The 18,927-nt window shown below is 35.6% G+C and overlaps 2 pseudogenes; both read left to right on the top strand.

Annotated features, from left to right (window-relative positions):
- The first annotated feature begins 10,808 nt into the window (after window positions 1-10,808).
- Window positions 10,809-14,311, top strand: LOC120173370 (annotated as a pseudogene).
- Window positions 14,312-14,952: 641 nt separating this feature from the next.
- On the top strand, window positions 14,953-17,449 carry LOC120173358 (annotated as a pseudogene).
- Window positions 17,450-18,927: the final 1,478 nt, after the last annotated feature.

Genomic DNA, 18,927 nt, shown 5'->3' with positions numbered 1-18,927 from the left:
TGAATGAATGTGCCAGAAGTATGAGGATACATGTCGGATTGCCCAAATTTCTACAGCTTACCTGATCAACCGTGGGCCCTCAGTTCCCTTGGATAGTGAAATACTAGAGGAAGTTTGGAGCAATAAAGAAATAAATCTTTCACACTTAAGAGTGTTTGGTTGTATTTCTTATGTACACATAGATTATGCTGAAAGAAGTAAACTTGATGTCAAGTCCAACAAATGTGTCTTTGTTGGTTATGGTGGTTATGATTTCGATTATCAGTTTTGGGACTACAAAAATCGAAAGATCAACAGAAGCAGAGATGTTATTTTCAATGAAAATGTGATGTACAAAGATAGATCAACCATAGAATCAAGTAGCTCCAATACCGAAGCTGAAACAAAGGAATTTGTTGAGTTCGAGGAGATTTCTGGAAATGATGTTCAAATCAGACCTGAAACAGTTCAAGAAGAACCAGGCACACCAGAACTAAGACGCTTCTCCAAAATTCCTAAACCAACCCAGCGTTATTTGCCTTCTTTGTACTACTTGTTGCTGACTAACAATGGTGAACCAGAGTGTTACGATGAAACAATGCAGGTGGAGGATTCAGTCAAGTGAGAGTCTTCCATGAAAGATGAAATAGACTCACTTATGTCAAATCAGACGTGAGAATTAGCTGAATTACCACCAAGCAAGAAATTGCTCCACAACAAGTGGATTTACAAGATCAAAGAATAGCATGATGGGAGCAAATGCTACAAATCAAGATTGGTTGTCAAAGGTTTTTAGCAGAAAGAATGTATTGACTACAATGAAATTTTCTCTCCAGTCATAAAACTATTTACAATCAGACTGGTGTTGAAAATTGTAGCTGCAGAGAATTTACATCTTGAGCAGTTAGATGTGAAGACAACTTTCCTTCAATGTGATTTAGAGGAAGAAATTTATATGAGGCAGCCAGAAGGATTCATAGAGACAGACAAGAAAAACTTGGTATGCAGGTTGAAGAAGAGCTTGTATGGTTTAAAACAAGCTCCTAGATAGTGGTACAAGAAGTTCGATAGCTTCATGAGTAGCAGTGGTTTTACCAGATGCCAAGCAGATCATTGTTGCTACATCAAGAGGTTCGACAACAGCTTCATTATTTTATTATTGTAATGCTCGTTACAGGCTCAGACATGCAAGAGATTATAAATTTGAAGCAAAAATTGTCGAAGCAGTTTGCTATGAAGGATCTAGGCACTGCAAAGCAGATTCTTGGGATGAGTATTAAGAGAGACACAAAGTCGAGGACTTTGATGTTATTACAGGATGAGTACATCAACAAAGTACTCTCCAGGTTCAACATGCAAGATGTTAAACTAATAAGTACACCTTTAGGTGATCATTTTAGACTCTCCAAAGAACAATAACCAAATACGGAGAAAGAACGTGCACACACGGTGAAGGTGTCGTATGCCTCAGCAATTGGAAGTCTGATGTATGCCATGATTTGTACTAGACCAGATATTGCTCATGCAGTGGGAGCTGTTAGCAGGTACATGAATAATTCGGGCAAGGTACACTGGGAAGCAGTCTAATGGATCCTCATATATCTGTGGGGTACCACAAACAAAGCACTTTGTTTCAAAGGTAGAGATACGATACTGACAAGCTATGTAGATACTGACTTAGCCGGAAATGTTAACATCAGAAGGAGCACTATAGGGTATGTCTATACTCTAGGAGGAACCACAGTGAGTTGGGTTTCTCAACTACAGAAGATAGTTGCTCTCTCTACAACTGAAGCAGAATATGTCGCTATTACAGAAGCCAGCAAGGAGATTGTTTGGCTCCAAAGTTTCTTGGAAGAGTTAGGCAAGAAACAAGAAAACAATGTCTTGTATTGTGATAGTCAAAGTGTTATCCATCTAGCAAAGAATCCTTCTTTTCATTCCAGAACGAAGCACATACAATTGCGATATCATTTTATCCGGTCTTTTCTGGAATATGAGATTTTGAAACTTGAAAATATTAGTGGAGCTCAAAATACGGTGACCATGAACAAACTGAAGTTGTGTTCAGCTTCAGTTGACATGCTAGACTAACAAGACCAGAAATGTTGTTGCATTGATCGAGGTGTGAAGACAGATTAAAATCAGTCTTCAAGTGGGAGATTGTTAAAAAAGTCTAAAATGGTTGCTAAAGGGGGAACCAAATTCGGTGCAATAAATTTTGGTTGAAATTTTTAATGGCATAAGTGCATTTTAGTCATTGTACTTTAGGGAATTTACAAGATTAGTCCCTAAGCTTCAACTATAAATACCCTCACCCATTTAGGTTCAAAATCATCCCAAAAATCCCAAAATATTCTAGTTCTCTCTCAAGTGTGTTTTGTAAACACCTGTAAATTTTCTCTTTAGTAAAAGATCTGCAGTAGTCCGGAGACGTAGGCAAAATTGGCTTAACTCCATTATCAATTTCGAGTATTATTTTTCGCTTTTATTTCGTATTCTCACTAATCTGGTTATAGGGAAATTACTTGTTATCGTTTATTTCCCAACACCTACAACACAGCGTGCATCATCGACTATGAGCTTAACTTCAGGCTTCTCGAATCTTTTTCAAGCACAACATGCAATATGCCATGCTAGTTAGCCTACAGCTCTATCATTATTCCAACATTCCTCCTGCTTCTTCCTTTAGACAGACATTCACTTGCTCTCGAAATAATGTAAAAGCTGACTTTGACAAAGGCTTTGTGAATCCATCTGCAAGTTAATGTGTTGCAGGAACATAACTAACATATAATTGATTTCCAATAATTTCTTCCCTAAAAAAATGCACATCTAAATCTACATGTTTAGATTGTGCATGTTGAACATGATTCACACTTAATGATATGGCACTCGTGTTATCACACCAAACGATTGGCTTTTCCTGCTGTGTTACTTCAATATCATTCAGCAAGACATCTATCCAAGTAACCTCTGCAACTGCATCTGCAAGGCTACGATATTATACTTCTATGATGGATCTGGAGACAACCTTTTGTTTCTTTGTACTCCAGGACACCAGGTTAACACCGAGTAAAACACAATGACCTGACACAAATCTTCGATAATCCACACAACCACCTCAATTAGCATCCGTGAATACTATATCTCTTAGTGCTTCATTTGATGGCTTGAAGAGCAAACCATACTCAATTGTGCCAGCTAAGTATCTTAGAATACGTTTGGCAGCCTGCAGATGACTCTCGCATGGTTCATGCATAAATTGAGCAATCTTGCTCACGCTATACACTATGTCTGGTCTTGTGTGACATGCATAAAGCAGTGCACCAACTATACTTTGAAACTCTCGAGCATCTTCAATAAGTTTTTTAGCATCTTTTTGAAGTTTATTAGACACTACCATAGGTGTGCTGGTAGGAGTTGCCCTTGTCAAACCTGACTTCTCCAACAATTCTGAAATAAACTTCTTTTGAGACAATATAAGACCATTAGTATTACGCTGAACTTCAATCCCCAAGAAGTAATTCAAATTCACCAAGGTCATTTAACGAGAAATTAATTTTGAGTGACTGAACCACTCGTTTAATTGCAGCAGTTGATTGACCAGTGATCACAATGTCATCGACATAAACAAGTATATAGGTGACTTCTCCTTGAGCAAGTGAAATAAACAAGGACACATCTACCCTTAACACATGAAACCCATATGTATCAGACTATCTTTCAGCTTGTTGTTCCAGTTTCTGGGAGCTTGGCGCAGGCCATACAAAGCCTTATGAAGCTTACATACAAGCTTGGTGCCATCCTCAGCCAACTTCTCAAATCCAGGCGGCTGTTGCATAAAGACTTCCTTATTTAAATCACCATGGAGAAAAGCGTTATTAACTTCTACATATCGTAGTGGCCACTTGTTTGTTACAGCTATGGATAAAACCACATTTAGAGTTGGGAATTTGACCACGGGACTAAATGATTCCTTGAAGTCTTGACCTGATATTTGCATAAATCCCTTTGCAACTAACTTGGCTTTGTAACGTTGAATTGATCCATTGGGATTTTTTTTCAGCTTAAATAGCCATTTGCAGCCAACTGCTATTTGACCAGTTGGCAATGGAACCAATGTCCATGTGTCATTTCGTTGTAAGGTAGCAAGCTCATCAAGAACGACTGATGTCCATTGACTAGACTTTATTGCTTGGTGAATGTCAGTAGGTATAATAATATCTTCCATAGCAAGGAACATATTAGGTTTGAAAATACCATGCTTACTTCTAGTAACCATAGGGTGAGTGTTGGTTAGTGGTACCTAATCAGGAACACTAACATCCTTGGCTGAATGTTGAGTTGACTCATCAAATCCTCCAGCACTGGCCATAGAAGGGCTACTCATGTGTGGATTTTCAGTCGAGTGATCTGAAGATTCAACTACATTACCCAATTCATTATCATGACCTGCTTCAGTCTCAGCATGGCTTGCCTGAGATGATGCACCAGTATGTTCTAGACTTGGTTCTACTATAGTAGGACACTCATTATGCCTTCGAGGAATGACCTCTAGCGACATTGACCGTGGAGATGATGTCATGTCACGATCATTACCCTGTTTAGCAACTGCAAAGGGAAACACAAGCTCATCAAATTTAACATGGCTGTTAATAAAAATACGACCATTGGCTCCAAGATATTAAAACCCTCAATGCTGAGAGCTATAGCCCATAAATGTACACTCTTGAGATCATGGCATCAATTTATGATTTTGAAAGTCTCACAGATGTGGAAAACATCTACAACCAAAGACTCGTATGGTTGTGTAGTCGGGTTTCTTGTTAAATATCTTCTCAAAAAGAAATATTCTTCAACACCTTAGCTGATAGTCTATTTACCAAATATGATGCTATGGTTACTGAATATGACTAGAATTTAATTGGAAGAGATGTTTGTGACAACAACACAAGTGCCAACTCAATTAGATGTCTATGCTTACGCTCAACGACTCCATTTGGCTCAGATGAGTGAGGACAAGTGAATATATGCAAAACTCCTGCTCGAGCTAACTCATATGTCCAGCTTCTATATTCACCACCCCAATCGCTTTGCACGACTTTTATTGGTAGTGAGAATTAAGTCTCGACCATGCTCTTGAACAATCTAAAGGAAACTATAGCCTGTGACTTATTCTTCAACAAATATACCCGCGTATGCCTGGTACACACAACTACAAATGAGATGTAATACCGAAAACCAGCTGAGGGGTCAGGTGAAGCCCCCCAAAGATCTGTGAAAACAAGTTGAAATTGTTCATCATACACCATGGTTGAGTCAACAAAAGGCAACTTGTGGCTTTTACCCAAACAGCAAACAACACACAACTGATTTGCATTATTTGGAATGTTAACAACAATAGAATTACAAACTATTTTCAAAGTAGAAAAGGTTGGATGACCTAATCTCCTATGCCAAAGCTCAAACGAGTTACAATGACTATGAACTGCATAAACCTTAGCATTATTACAAGCACTCAGCTGATTATCCAAGGTAAAAGTATAAAGTCCCCCTTTCTGCCTTCTTCGAAGAAGCACATTGCATATTACTTCATCTCGAACACAACAAGTATTAGCATGAAACTCGAAGAAGATGTGATTATCCTTAGCAAGCTTTGACACAGAGAGAATGTGTTTAGTGATTTCAGGAACATGCAACAGATCAGTAAGTGGTAAGGTTTGAGAAGACGACCTTAAGACAGACCGACCTACTGATTGAACATTAAGAGTGGAATCATTTCCAACCACGAGATTACATGGTCCATCAAGATCAGTGGAGTGGTTGCTTTGAGAAGCATCAGGAGTGACATGATGCGTCGCACCCGAGTCCATGATCCATTGAGTATGAGATGATTTTATACTTGTAGAAGGAGCAACAGAACCCTGTGTAGACACTAAACTGACTCCAGAATTACTAGCACAGTACGTACAAGCAACACTATCAAGGTTAACATAGTTAACACTGCTCGAGTCATCCTTGTATTATGTTCGAGCATTATTGGCAAGAATTCCTGCAAAGTCACGGTCAAAACTGTACCAGCATCAATCAACCGAATGGCCAAATTTACCATATAGCTGACATTGAAGCCGTGCACGACCTCGACCACCACGCATTGATGACTGTTGTTTGAATTCATGAGAGGTTTCAGATCTAGTAGATATACCATGAATTTGTCCTTGAGCCATATTAGCACTCATAGGGAGATTCTCAGGCTGCGAATCAAATCCTGCTAGTTGTGTCTCTGCACCAACCAACATAGAATATACTCGATCAAGTGAGAGTGCGTTAGTTCTCGACGTTATGACTGCCATAAAGGATTGATATTCTCTTGGCAATTCTTTCAGAATACTAACCACATGCTCCACCTGCGAAACCGGGCTGCCACATGATGCAAGTGCATCACAAACCTCTTTGATTCGAGTGAGGTACACTCGCATGGAGTCATCACCCCTCCTCAGTGATTGCAGCTTATAATGCAAGTTCGTCATACTAGTTGTGGATTTGTTAGCAAAGAACTGAACAATTATACTCCACACAGTTGTTGCAGTCTCAGCTCCAACAAACTGTGACAGGAGAGGAGCACTAATTGTCGATAAAAGCCAAAAGGCAAGAGCATTATCTTGTGCCATGTAATCCTCAAACGCCTCGTTAACAATCGATGTACCTTCAACATTGACAGTAAACTCAGGCGGAACAGGCATCGTGCTATTGAGGAGCAGCTCCAAACGATGACTATGTACCGTAAGTAGAGTCTGTTGCCTCCACAGCAGGTAGTTCATCTCTTCTAGCACCACATTAACCTTCTTATTGGTAAACATGATGCTCAGCAGGATCTAAGAACTTAAGCAACAACAAGCATAGAAGCCCCAGGATCTTTAGCGAAAGATACCATGTTGAGAAATGAGAATTATTTATAAAGCAATTACTGTAATTTTCCTTAATGAACCAGTGAAGTATTACATGACTTATATAGCACTTGATTGCTGAACTGAGAAGCAACCTTCTTAACAAACTTTGACAAATATAACCGTGCAACAATATTCTAACAGTCTATGGTTTTGATTGCCTACAACACAGCGTGCATCGTCGACTATGAGCTTAACTTCAGGCTTCTCAAATCTTCTTCATTCACAACATGCAATATGCCATGCTTGTTAGCCTGCAGCTCGATCATTCTTCCAAAAAATGGGAATTATGATAAGCCTGGTTGTTTTCAAGTTTGAATTTGAAAGTCACTACTAGTAAAGCTTTCCATTAATGACATGCATAGTTGGTGCAAACACAAAGTGAGAGTGAAAATAGAGGATGAATGATTAATACATTATTGACGTATAAAGGCAAACAGATGATGATGGACCAGACTAAAGGGGAAAAAGGAGGGGAAACAAACATATATAGAAATTAGGCATATGATTGTGGTTGTCATCGTCATGCAAATTGGAAAACTGGGTTCCTTTATGCACCCGATCAAGAAGAAAAGGCAAGCGAAATACTGAAGGAAAAAAAAGCAATCCAATGGACCTGGTTTTTCTCTACAAATTCAAACTCTTCACTGACATTATTGTCTCGGTTTCTTTCATCATAATTGTTTGTGTTCTTTGAGCGCAACATTGGCCTTTCGTTGTAATTGTTTATAGTTCCATTCAAACGCAGTGGTGAAACCAGAAATTTTTTGGACTAAAATTGAATTATACTTTTTTATGGGAGTCAAAATACAATTTTGCCATTATATTAGTTTATAGCTTTATAATTTTTATAAGCAATAAATTGCAGTTTTATTATTTTTGGGGAATAACATGCAACTCTACCATTTATTAACTTATATTTTTTTATATTTTTCTAGGGGCTTATACATAATTTTACCATTTTGGAATAAAATAATGTATGAATTTTGTTTGTTTATCTTGAAGTTTTCATACATACGATATCATTCATTTAACTGATTTACGTTATTCATCATTATGTCTGATAATTTTATTGGTACAAAAAAATCAATTAGTTAATAATTATATTATTAAAAATCTCAAACATTAATAAAATGTTTGAAGATTATTAAAAGCAAATCAAGAAAAATAGTGAATTTTTAAGGGTAACATGTGTAGGATAAAAGAGTGCATACAAACCACAAAGATGAAGCTGATGATGAGGCCATTTTATCAATGGAAAAGAGCCCCAGAATAGCAAAATTCCATGCTCAAACAAAAAAGAAGCAAACTTCCAACATCATTTGTACAACTAAGCTTTTACCATTGGGTGTTTGTCATGTCTCTTAAAACAGCCATACATGTCAGTTCCACATAATGCCAAGCAAGTCTCGGACGTGGACAAACATGAACATCATGGATTAAATATGGTTTGATTCCAACAGCATGGATCTGTGTCATTTGTTGTTGTCGTGCTGATTATAGGGGTTGATTTTAGGGTCTAAAAGCTAAAATGATTAGATAGGCAATGCTCCAAAAAGGTTGCCATGTGATTAGACGGGTCGACCAACCCAAAAACAAAATGGACGACTCAACATTCCAAATTAATGAGCAAAATCCGGTACGTAACACCTAATTTCGTCTGGATAGGTATATACACCAGGCCCACGTATCACAAGTCTAGATATGTATCGTTCTCAGGCCTAGTCACCAGGCCCACGTCAACAACATTAATTGGGTTGAATCCTCTGAATGTGTAAAAAGATTGTTGTTGTCTGAGGCATTCAGATTTAAACTTGCAGCGCTTCCCCGTTTAACCTTTTTGTTTGAGGTTTGCAGGTACATGGAAATGCAGGTAAACGTTTTTGAATCTGTTTAACAATGAAGCTGAGTAAAATCATCTTAGTTCAAGACAGAGCTCACTTCTTTAACACCCATGAAAACTATAATGATTCACAGCTGAACTTCTAATTCTTTTTGTCCAAAGTTGAACTTCTAGTATTTACTTGTAACACAAGCTACTTCTCTAATCGACCTAAATGTAACATTAACCGGAAGTTTGATGTGATTTTATGAGTAGCTGATAGCTTTCTTCTGGTAGGGAAACAAACCTTCACGCAGTAGCCAATTTTACTCCAGTCACAAAACTCTACACGCATGGCTTAAGTGTACAAAGCTTGGAAGTTTTACAGAATCCAACTTGTAAAGGTAATGCTCTCAATACATAATCGTGTAACTCGAGCAATGTATGTATTGTCTTAGGTGTGGAATCAACTATCAAATTGATTGAGATAAATGAGATAATAAGTCCCTTAAATAATGTCTAGGATTTAAACCATAATATTATAAATAAACCAAAGTTGATTTTACGAGAATCGTCAAATGATGGATCTTATAAGTATTTAATATTGAGTAATTAATCTAAATCAGATGCATGATTAAACCAAAATAAGATATAATTGTGTTAGTGTTCACAAAACAATAAGCTATTTCCTCACTACCCGGATGATGAATGGGGGTTCAAAGGTTGAGTTATCAGCAATACTCCGTGGACAGTGAGATCCTAGTGGTTCCTGCCCATAATTTATTTATCAAATTATCTCCAAACATAAGCCTGAAAACATTGATTAGTTGTCTAATGCCCCAATTATTTCAAATTCATCAATTTAATTGTAATGTAAAATAATAATAAATAATTTATCTAAATTATTCTAAGGGTCTGTTTGTTTGGTTGTAATTGGTTTTTTGGAAAATGAATTACTAGAATTTGAATTACTGAAAAATGAATTACTGGAATTTGAATTACTGAAAAATGAATTACATTTTTGGAAAATGTTTTCCGTTAAATGAATTATATTTTTCTAAAAAAACATCTGGAAAACGTTTTATAATGTTTGGAAGATGTTATTTAAACATTTTTTTCACTAGTTGATGAGTTTTTTTAAAATTAATTATTACAAATATTAAATACAATAAAGAATATTAATTATCATAAAACTTAATATTATTATTTTAAAATATTAAAATAATTTATTTATTATTAAATATTTTTTTATAATTTTATTAATAAAAATATTAATATTGGTATATTTTAGTGAAATAAAAATATTATAAATTATTTATTAAAGTAATAGTGTTATATTATATTTTAAAAATATTAATTAGTATATTTTAAATATCTTTATTAAAATATTATTAGATTACTATATTAATATTAAATATATAAATAATATTATTCATTATTAAATATATAGAAAAATATTATATATTTATTAAAATAAAAATATAATATCTTTTATTATTATAATATAATTGATTATTTTATTATAATATTAAAAAAATAATATTATATTATTATAAATATTAATAAATATATTTTAAATATTTTAATAATTAATATTTTGATGAAAATGATATTAAAATATTTTATTAATATTAAATTAATAAAATAAAATTATTTTGACTATTTATTCTTTGAAGTGGAAAGTTCGAAAAATGACTTACGTAAAATCAGACCGTAAATCATTTTCAAGAAAACACAAAGGAAATTCTGTTAACCAGAAAAATGAATTAAATTGACCAACCAGTTTTCCTCTAACCAAACACTGGAAAACATTTTTCGGAAAATAAATTACGTGAAACAAACACGAGAAAATATTTTTCAAAAAACGAATTACGTGAAAAAAATACGGAAAAATATTTTTCAAAAAACGAATTATATTAAACAAATACGAGATTTTGAAAAAAATCAATTCCGTAATTTATTTTATGGCATTATAAATATAAATTTAAATACAATTAGTATTTGTCTAATAAATCGAGGCCTTCTACTTTTTCTTACCATGCATATAACGGCTGCAAAATCAGCCATGCTTCTTCACCTTATCCAAGCTACCCTAAAACCCTTGCAACCAAACCCCTTCTTCTATGGCAATCTAACCCAAATTCTCCATTTCCCATTATCAAACACTTCAAAAAAATAAAATAAAATGCTTCAATCCTTTAATTCAACCAATCCTTCAATGGAACTCTCTTCTTCTCTTACGCCTTTCCCAAAAAAGCTCTCCGAAATCTCATTCTCCTCATCCCTCTCTTCCTTCCCACTTCAACTCCGCCAAAAGCCATCGAAACCCAATAATCTCCTCGTCTTCTCTGTTTACGTCGACCCATCGCAAGATCTTCCCAGAAACAGCCCGCAAAGACTCCTAAAAGAGCTTGTCCAGCGTAAAAAAACCACAGCTCCGAGGAAAAAAGTACCCCCAAAAAGGTTCATTTTAAAACGTCCCCTCGATGACAAAAAGTTGACAGAAAGGTTCCTGAACAGCCCACAATTATCCTTAAAACAGTTCCCTTTGTTAAGTTATTGTCTGCCTTCTTCGAAGTTTAACAATGCTGACCAGACTTGGATAGACGAGTATTTGCTCGAAGCTAAGCAGGCTTTGGGGTACCCATTGGAGAAATCCGAAGAGTTGGGAGATAATAATCCCGCGAAACAGTTTAATACTTTGTTGTATTTGGCGTTTCAGCATGTTCTGGAGTTGGCTCTGGCGGAGTTTTTCTTGCAGAGGTATCCGAGGGAGTCGCCGGGGCCCATGAGGGAAAGAGTGTTTGGTTTGATTGGGAAGAGGAATTTGCCTAAGTGGATTAAAGCTGCTAGCTTGCAGAATCTAATCTTTCCTTATGACGATATGGATAAGTTGATTAGGAAAGAACCGCCTGTGAGGTGAGTTTTTTCATCTGTTTATCATTTGATGAATAATTTGCTTATTAGATATCAGTGTGTAGAATTCATAAGTTTTTGAAGTTTCATACATTGGGGAAGGCCATCTTTTGGTATTTCTAGTTCCAAATCCAATATTTTGAATGAGTCTGGATTTTCATTTCGACAATTGGTGTACTTAAGTGTTACATAAATGGGATAGAAATAAAACCATTAAAGGCCTCTTTAGCTATGCGATGGTTTGACCTGTCTTTTTGTTGCACATGGTTGTTTTTCCTTGTATCATTACTCGAGTAGAATTTTAGTTTCTTGAATCCAGGCTAGGTTAGCTCAGGACCTACTCCTATGCATGTTGGACTCATAACTGCATGGCTTTTTAGATTTTTTGTCTTGGTGCTGTGCCTTTTGCAAGCCACACATCATTTTGCACTAGGTACATTCCTCTGTTGTCCTTATGGTTTCATCTTCCTGGTTCACAGCTGCTTTTGCATGGCAATGCGATTTGGAACTGATAGCATGTGACTAGAATAAAACTATCAATGCTTGCAAGGAAAAATATATGTATTTAGTTCTAGTTTAGCTGCTTGGTGGTTGCAGTAACTGCTCAAATGTATTTTTTGAGTATTACAAAGTTGAAGCCAAAACTTGCTCAAGCATATCTAGTCTTGCACTTGGTAAATGCTGCATATGTTTGTTGTGTGCTCTAGATAAAACAGAAAGTGTATCAAATTGGAAACATATGATAGGAACCGCTGTGCTATTAAGGTGGCTCCCTTCATTATTATGCATATTCTTTGTTATCTGCTAGTGATGGTAGCTTCCAAATTTATTTGTATTTGTTGGGAAAGGGGTTTTGCACATCAAGCAGTTCATTGACCAAGATCTGTTTGTTAGGATGTAAAATATATTGAAGAGATAGTCTCAATTTTCCTATTTTTAACTACAAATGCACAATCAGAATAACACCAGAACAGAGAAGATCTAGAAGATCAGAAGTTATGGACCTCTGCTAAATATCAATGTCAACAATACTATAAAAATATCAGGTTAGGAAAGTGATGGCTATCTTGTATTGCAATTGTTTGGTGGTTGATATAAAGTTATATTACCTTGTATTTTGATAGGCATAATGTTGCAGTAATCTGGTTTACTGGCAAGAGCTGTTTAGATTTCATAAGAGAAACATTTTCAGTGTGGGTGCATGCTGCATGTTTGTACCAAATACGCTTGAGCTTCTTGAAAGCTCAAATCACTCGATGCATTGGTTGATGGCATTGCAAGATATGTAACTAACTAACAACACATGTATTGGCTACTAACTTTCGTTCTTATGTCCAGGTCTGTCTTTTGAGCTTTGTTTGGAGCAATATACTTATGTTTTGGTATGCCGGAAGTGTATCGCGTTCTTTTTTAAGTATTTGGAATGGATCCAGAAGCCGAGGAATGTCAGCCACGGTTAAGGAGACAACTTGAAGATGTAGATTATGTTTCTGTTGAATTCGAAGGTAATAAGCTCAGTTGGCAAGATGTTGCTACTTATAAGGCAAGCTTTGATTTTCTTACCCTTCTTTTGTAGGTAGCTTATTAGTTAAAATGGAAATCATTAGAGGAAAGGCAAAATATAAGAAAATGGATGGAGTAAAATGGGTAAGCATTCACACTGATAGTACGAGGAAACTTAACTAATTCATTTTTGTTACAGCCACCAGAAGATGCTCTTTTTGCTCATCCAAGGCTATTCAGGGCTTGTGTTCCACCAGGTATGCATAGGTTTCGGGGAAATATCTGGGATTATGACTGCAAACCTCAAGTTATGCAGACACTGGGGTATCCTTTGGCACTTAAGGGTAGAATTCCCGAAATTACTGAAGCCAGGAACATTGAACTTGGACTTGGGTTACAGGTTATTTGACTGTTTATTCTCATTCTCTAGATCCAATACATTATTCACTCATCTTTCTCCTGCTTGATTCTTCATGCTGTTTCGTTTATGGCATTACAGATTTGTTTTATGCATCCATCAAAATACAAGTTTGAACATCCTCGGTTTTGCTTTGAGCGGTTGGAATATGTTGGCCAAAAGATTCAGGTAATGATTTTTGTAGCTTTTGCAATGTTGGACACATGCTTGGGCCTGTATTTTCTTTATATTATTCAATGACATTTCAAATTAAAAGAATGGTCTAAGAGTATGATTTTGTTATGGTTTTCTGTTTTCGAACTCTTTAGGATCTTGTTATGGCCGAGAGGTTGCTGATGAAGCGTCTAGATGCCCCCGGAAGATGGTTGCAAGAGAAGCATCGCCGCGTGCTTATGAACAAGTTCTGTGGGAGGTATTTGCGGGAAAAATATCTCCACCGATTTATCATCTACTCGGACCAAGTTCAAGATGCATACGAGCACAATCGAAGGCTCCAAAACCCTGCCACAACTGCTGTTAATCAGGCCCTCCATGGATTTTCATACACAGTCTATGGGAAGCCAGATGTGAGGCGCCTCATGTTTGAGGTTTTCGATTTCGAGCAAATTCAACCGAAATCTGTGTAAATATCTGGGGAGTAATTGTGAGAAAGCTTAAATCAATTTATTCCCTTAGATCATACAGTGAAATGTATCACAAAGCTACAAAGTGTTGTTATTCTGATGAGAAAAAAAACTCGGATTAGCTGCAATTGTGATTGTGATATTAGGAAAAAAACCGACCAAGACTGGTAAGCAAGAAACACCGTCAGCACTTCTTGTGATTATTGTTTTTGGAAACACGATGTTAGTTTGTTTTGTAGTTTAGGTAGGATATATTTAGTTGATTAAACACATTTAGTCTGGTAAAAACAGCAGGCTAGTCTTATTATCTATTCTGCAAATTTACTTTCGGGAGGCAATTCCCGATAATGTTATAAATGATCCAAGTTAATATAATGTAAAATTGGTTGAAGGAAAACAATATGCTTGAAATATGTGGAAAGACGAGGGATAGAAAGTGTTTGAATATAGTTTATTATCTTTCCATCGACTATGAAGTCTGAATTTATAGTTTGATGTCTCTTAAATAAGAATTTAATATCTGTTGTAAATGAATTAATAAATAATTCGATCTCATAAGACCTACAAATCAACGTTCACTAATTAATAATATCGAAATAAACTCGTCACGAGAGGGTGATAAATTCATCTTATACCATAGCAAATATCATAGAATACAAAATAGTGTTAAAGTTGCCTATTAGTCTAAAAATAATAAGCTTGAATTATTGACCCAATTTTACCTACAAACTCGCCCTCGATATTTCTTTTCCGAAACAAATAGGCTAGATCCGTGGTCAACCCAACTCAGCTCAGCTCAGCTAGAAAAAGCTGAAAGCCCTCAACTACCCTCCGTTCCTCTCCAAAACCAAAGGTCCCGAACCTAAGCTTAGCCGAATATCATTCAAATAAATGGGCTGCCTTGGCTTGGCTTGGCTTGGCTTGAATGAATGAATAATGCCCGACGCATCACCACCACCCCTCCAATTCTACTCCGCCTCTTGTTATTTTGTGCCATCTTCGCTTCCCGCCCTCCGTTCGCCCTCGACTGTTACGATAACCGTGAGATCGACAGATCTCCTGTCCCGATCGCCGGAAAGTAATGTCTAAATATCGCGTTTATACTGACGTTAACGTCGTTCGTCCCAAGGAATACTGGGATTACGAGTCCCTCTCTGTTCAATGGGGGTAAACTTTTCTAAATTAATTCCTCGAAATATCTTCTTTGAAAGAAGTTTGTTCTTAATTCTAATTGATGTGAATTTAAGATTCGGTAGTCTAGCTTAAATTAATATAAATTTCTTCTAAAACTTACAAACCGAACTTAAGAATTTCTATATTGAAATCCAAATGTTTAATCAATTGTTCGATTTGGTTTCAATGATCAGCATAAATTGATATCGGTTTTTGTTGTGTAATCTGTTCTGTTTTAGGAATCAAGACGATTATGAGGTTGTTCGGAAAGTTGGAAGGGGGAATTACAGTGAGGTTTTCGAGGGTATTAATGTCAATAACAGTGAGCGCTGTATAATCAAGATCCTCAAGCCTGTGAAGAAAAAGAAGGCTACTGGTTATTGTAATCTGTCAGATTTGATCGAGTTTTGAGACTTTCGAGTAGATTTACAAGCGGTGAAACTTGAGGCATAGCTGCGATGATCAATGATCTAACCTTTATTATTGCTGTTATTATTATTACCATTGACAGATTAAGAGAGAAGTAAAAATCTTTAAGAATCTATGTTGTGGTCCGAATATTGTTAAACTTCTTGATATTGTTAGAGATCAACATTCCAAGACACCTAGCTTGATATTCGAGTATGTCAACAATTCAGATTTCAAAGTTCTCTATCCAACGCTGACAGATTATGACATTTGCTACTACATATATGAACTTCTCAAGGTAAAATTACAGCTCATTCAAAAAAAAATTTATAGTACTGTGCTCCATCATGGTACTTTTGTTGGGTGATTGTTTGTATTCTTATTCTGTACTTGATTTGATACGGAATGCTCACTCTTTTTAAGATTTTGTAGGATTCCTGGTTTGCATTTTTGCATTATCGGGATGATAGGAAAAACTTCTTTGCTTTGTAGGCATTGGATTACTGTCATTCACAAGGAATAATGCATAGAGATGTCAAGCCTCACAATGTCATGATAGATCATGAGCTGCGCAAACTTCGGTTGATAGATTGGGGACTTGATGAGTTTTAGCATCCTGGCAAAGTGTATAATGTCCGTGTGGCTTCTAGGTAATATTTTGAAGGCATCATTAATCATATGACTAACTTTCCACTCATAGCCTTGATATGTTTTCAAGTTTGATTTTTTTTACGACTTTAAAAGCAGAATCAATCCATGATTGAAAAAGAAAAAAGAGAACTCTTTTGGGGTTTATTAGCTTTTACCTGAAATTTTTTCCCCGTAGAAATTGATTTTTGTTTGTATTACAGGAAAATAGATACTACAAAATTTATCACAAAAATCATTAAGCAAGTCAAGCTAAGGGAAATTAGATAAGCACATCCTTTAATTTTCTTATCAAGAGGTACTAACTGGACTCCTTGACCTTGAGGAATAAATTTACCTTTTTATTTTATTTTTTTATTTTTAAGGACTTACAGGATGTCAAAGATCTCAGATTCTTTAAATTTTGCAATTTTCGGATACGAAAATTTTCCAGAAAATGAAAATCCTAAAATTTTTTCCAAGCAACTCTATAGACAGATTTCTATGATGTGAATCTAATTGCTCAGTGAATTTCTTAGTTTACACTTTACAGTGCCATGTACAATCTGGATTCAGTTTCGGGAAGTTTTATTTCTGTCCTTATGTCAGGTATTTTAAAGGGCCTGAGCTTCTGGTAGATTTACAGGACTATGATTATTCTTTGGACATGTGGAGCCTTGGTTGCATGTTTGCTGGAATGGTGAGAAATAGCATTATTCGAATTTGAGTGTACTGAACTTTCATTTAAAAGATCTATCTTGGATGCATGATAGAATATTTATGTTGTTTGATTTGTTTGTCATACTTTTCTATTGTGTAGATATTCCGGAAGGAACCATTCTTCTATGGCCATGACAACAATGATCAACTAGTTAAAATTGCCAAGGTAACGTGCTTCTGCTAAGTTGTCTATGTTTTTCAATAATGTTGCTGAAGATTAAATTTTTGTCATAATTTTTCTTGTTAAACTAACATTTTGGTTTAGATAATACACCATTTTCTAACTTCCATTAGTTTGTTTCTTTGTACCTCGCCCATCTCAGTTACCTACCTTTGTTTTTACAATCTACATTGATGCAGGATTGAACCAATAAACAATTTATCCATTTGAAAGGTTTTGAGGATCAACCAGTTTCTTACTTTAGGTTCACAGGTCTTCCTTAGTATCATGATCAAGGCTTTTACATGAGTAATATCCAAATTTAAAGTCCATATTCAATACAGCTACATCACCTCTACAGATGAGGGAAACATGCATATACATCAGACTTTGGATGCTTTGCTTCCGCATGTTTCCGGCACTTCACCTCAGATGTTGTGCAAATAAATGTCTGCATGCAAACCTTGCACTGCATTTTGCATGAATAAATCATTACAATCAATCACCGATTATTATAACATCATTCGGACAAGAAGTTCAAGTGCTAAATCATTGTAATTCCAACTACGTACGTATGTAGAATGACTAGATTTTAAAGTAATCATCTAGGTCCCAAGTTCAAATTAATGCTTTCCTCTCACTGCAGCCTCATCTGCTAAAGGTTTGAAAAATCTACTTCCTAGTAAGAACTTAAATGTGATTGGAACGCACTACTGCATCACACCACTGGTTCTCACCCTTGCAAATGCTTCATAAATAATGCAGAGACGTCTCAAGCCTCTAATGGGCTCACAGAGTACTTCTATATTAAACTCAACATTCTATCCGTAGCCTGATAGGAGAGAAATTGAGAGGACAAAAAAACAACCAACCCCCAACACAAACTGTGCTTACAGAAAAGAATCAAACCTAAAGCTTCATAGACTAAACATATACATGAAAAGAAACAAAGCCATTTAAATTCTCAACTAAGAAGTAAAAGGTCCGTTTAATATTTCAGACACGGGTCCTAAGACAACTTGTCATTGTAAACACAAGCATGGCGACCATTCTACAACATGAAGATTAATTACTTACATGAGAAGAGCACTTGGAGCCACTTTCATGAAGGGCATGTTAGTTTTAAAGGGTTGGGGATGAGAAAATTTTTAATCCAATGATAAAGGTACAACATAACCATTTAATTATAATTGTCATAACCGTTTTTAGGTGGGGCAATTATTTATTGTTTTAAAAATAGTTACGACTTTTAATTATGGAAAATGAGTATTTTTAATTAAATTGGATAAAATTGGATAGAGTCGGTTACACGTGGAAAAAGATTAGCACCCCCACAGCGTCCAAAATTGGTACTGTTTCCCTTACACGCTGTCGTAATGGTGGAAATCCTGAATCAAATATCAAGTTAAAATATGATCCATATATTAAATATTAGTAACTTGCTTCAAATTAATTAATTAAAGAAACTATTTATTTGAATAATAGATCTATAAAAAACATGAACATAAAGGATTAAATGGTAAAAACATAGACTCAAAAGGCTAAAATAGCTAAAACAGAAATTTAAATGACATAAATAGCAAAAGTAGAAACTTAAGTGACTAAAATAAAATAACAGAAACTAAAGT

The sequence above is a fragment of the Hibiscus syriacus genome, unplaced genomic scaffold (genome assembly GCF_006381635.1).
Source record: "Hibiscus syriacus cultivar Baekdansim isolate YM2019G1 unplaced genomic scaffold, ASM638163v2 tig00111947_pilon, whole genome shotgun sequence".
In the NCBI taxonomy this organism is placed as follows: Eukaryota; Viridiplantae; Streptophyta; class Magnoliopsida; order Malvales; family Malvaceae; genus Hibiscus; species Hibiscus syriacus.
Note: the sequence above shows the minus strand (reverse complement) of the source record. Positions and strands in the feature narration are given on the sequence as shown.